The sequence below is a fragment of the Propithecus coquereli genome, unplaced genomic scaffold (assembly GCF_000956105.1).
Source record: "Propithecus coquereli isolate 6110/MARCELLA unplaced genomic scaffold, Pcoq_1.0 Scaffold43, whole genome shotgun sequence".
Taxonomy (NCBI): domain Eukaryota; kingdom Metazoa; phylum Chordata; class Mammalia; order Primates; family Indriidae; genus Propithecus; species Propithecus coquereli.
This window is the reverse complement of record NW_012150063.1, coordinates 1418859-1422345: the sequence shown is the minus strand read 5'-3', so window position 1 is coordinate 1422345 and position 3487 is coordinate 1418859.

The window sequence follows — 3487 nt, the reverse complement described above, 5'->3', positions numbered from 1 at the left end:
ATATTTTGGTACATATCAAAGCACTGTGATATTTAGATCTGAGTGTATAATTTAAGAGTTATGTAAACAGTTTAATGTGGCTCTTGGTTTGTAGTTTGCTGATCCCTGGTCTAGACTTAAGAAAGTGATAGAAAAAAATGTTAATAATGCAGATGAAATTTAAAAGTGTGTCATGTCTGTAGACATTACATTGTGAATAAGAAAAAAAAAAAGAATTCTTCAAGTATTCAATGACTATTATCCAATTCAGCAAAGAAGGCATACACACTATTGACAAGTGATGAGGAAGTGAAATTCCAACATATGTCTTCATCGTTTCACTTGTCACCTTACTTGTTAATGTAAACAAAAGTATCAATCAACACTCATGTCAGAACTACACTTGGAGAGCTAGTTGTTAAACATATCAGCAGCATACACTATTAGACTGCAACGTGGGATTCCTTGTTTAGTCCATCTCCTGTTTCTCAAAACCAAATTCAGTCTCTGGAAAATTCTGCTACCAGCCTATGTATTTTCTTCTTGCCATTGTGCACAGCGGCCTTAGGTCTCACACTTCAGGATGTGTCCTTCAACTCTGAGAAACACTTGCCAGGCTGCTATGAAGTCTGCAGAGCGATCCTCTCTGCTGCTTTCTGTATGCTCTCCTGCCAAGCGCCACAGCTTTTGTTTTTGTTTTTATACAGACTAAATAATCTCTGCCTTTTAATCAAAGTATTTATTTAAAGTAATTACTGATGTAGTAGGGCTTAAATCTTACTATTTGTTTTTTATTTGTCTCATCTGTTCTGTGTTTTCACTATTCTTTCTTGTACTTCAGAAGAAAATTAATTAGATTCTTTTTTATCATTGTATTTCCCTTTTGATTAGCTTGTTATATATTATTTTACTACTCTTTTTGTGGTTCCCTTAGAGATTACTACATGCATCTTCATTTGCTAGAATCAGACATAAATTTGTATTTTCACCAATGCAAGGAATGTAGAATACTTTTGATTCCTTTACTCTTTTCCTGTTTTTTGTGCTATTATTTTCATTAATTTCATTTCTACTTACACAAAGTAATATTATAAGTGTTACAGTCAATATTCATTATATGTATCCATATATTTTTCTTTTTTTTTGGTATCAGGGTAATGCTGACCTCATACTACAAGTTGGGGAGTATTCTCCTCTTCAATATTCTGGAAGTGTTCATGTAAAATTAGTATTTTTTTCCTTAAATGTTCGGTAAAATTCCCCAGTGAAGCCATCTGGACCTGAAGTTTTCTTTGTAAGAAGGGTTTTAAGCCATAAATTCAATCTATTTAATAGATACAGCACAATTCAAGTTATGTATTTCTTCTTGAGTGAGCTTTGGTACTTTGTACTTTGAAGGAATTTGTCCATTTCATCTAATAGTTGAATTGATTGATTGCTATAAAGTTGTTTTATTCTTTTTCTATCTTTTTAATACAAATACTCTGTAGTTATGTTACCTGTCTCATTTTGATAATGGAAATTTGTGTTTTCTTTTTCTCTTTTGCTCTGATTAGTCTAGGTAGAAGTTTACATTTTTTTTTTCCTCTTCAAGGAATCAGTTTTTGGTTTCATTGATTTTCTCTGTTGTTTTTCTCTTTTCTATTTCATTGATTTTTGATCTTGTGTATTATTTTCCTTCTTCTGCTTATTTTAGTTTCATTTGCTCTTTTTTTCTAGTATCTTAAGGTGGAAACTGAGATCATTGACAGGACTTAAGGGGCAAGAATCCGAAAGAGAAGGGTGGTACATTCTGTGCAACTTTTCCTTTCGACAAATCTGCTGATCTTAAATGGCTTAGGTACAAGACGTGAAGAAACAACGCAAAAAACAGCAGCTTAGAACCTGGGAATCCAATTGGATCTTTCAGCAATCTCTCAGGCTGGGTGGCAGAAATTAGAGATCAGTTTCTACCAAAGAGGAGGGTCTCTGGTATACATTCCAGACTTCCAGTTAAGACAGTGGAAAAGTAAAATCGCAGATATATGAGTAAGCTGGAAATAGAACAGCATGCAGAAGACTGCAACTCGGCTTCAAATGAGCTCATTCCAGATGACATTAAAGTGATCTACCCCTACTCTAACTACCTGCCAAATAGCAGTAAATCTCTGGAAAATAAAAACATCAGCTAGAGCCTTGAATATATCTACGATTTTCATCTATAATGTCTGGCATTCCATCAAAAGATTAGCAGACATGCCAAGAGTTAGGACCAATTGACCAAAACCAAGGAATAAAACAGACTTTAGAACAGACTCACAGATGCTACAGATATTGGAGTTACCAAGCATGACTTTAAAATAACTTTCACTAGAGAACTAGAATCAGTAATAATGAAAAGAGATCATCAAATGTAAATTCTTGAACTGAAAAATATAAATTACTGAAATTAAAATTTTGTTACAATTAAGAACTGAATAGATACAGAAGAAAAGAAGATTAACTGAAAAATAGGTCATTGGAAGATATCCAGAGTGAAGCAAAGTGGAAAAAAGGATGGTTTCATGGGTGTATACAAATGTTAAAACATACCAAAATGCATATTTTAAACAAGTACAATATATTGTATGTTAATTATTCCTCAATGAATGTATATCACCCATAATGGAACAAGAATAAAAGCGGCATCATGTTTCTTTTCTGTAAAATCATTTTCTGAAACACAATGGAGCAGTACTTTGAAAGTTCTCAAAAAATATTACTTTTATTCTAGAATTCTATGCTAAGCTAAACTAGCAATCAAGTGAGAAGACAGATTAGTGATTAGTGATTTTCAAGCATGCAAATCTCAAAGTATTTACATCTCACGCACATGAGATAAAACATGAGAATGTATTATAGTTAAACAAAAAACAAAGTGCAAGAAAGAAGACTGATGCTTCAAGAAACAGTGACACTTCCCTAAGAGCATGATAAAAAGAAATCCCATGATGACAGATAAGCAGTAGGCTTAGAAAGCAACTAGTTCCAATTGGACCACAGAAAGGCTGTCTCCCAGAAAAAAAGCAGATTTTATCAAAAGGTAGTATGGTGAAGAAGATGGATGTTTTAATGTTACAACGAATGTATCTATCGTATATATTGTAAATAATGTGTACAATGTATATATTGAAAAGAAAAAAGAAAGGTAATTAAAAGCCTGGGGCAGGGGGCACTGTACAAGAAATGTGAAGCAATTAAAATATAGTACAGTTTTCTCAGAGTATAAGAAGGATAATTTATTTAACATGATACCTGGAACATTCTCCTTCAAGAGTTAGTGACAAAATTATGTTTTCTTCTCTGAGGTTCCAGTAACACTATTTGATATCACAGTTCACCATATTTGCAGTCTGTAATAATTTAACCAAATGCTATTTTTTCCAGTTATAATTACAAAGAAGAATATAAATAACTTAAATCTCGATGTTGTAAAAATAATGAACTACTACCAGATGTTGTAGGGCAAAATTAGAGAAAGAAGGTATAA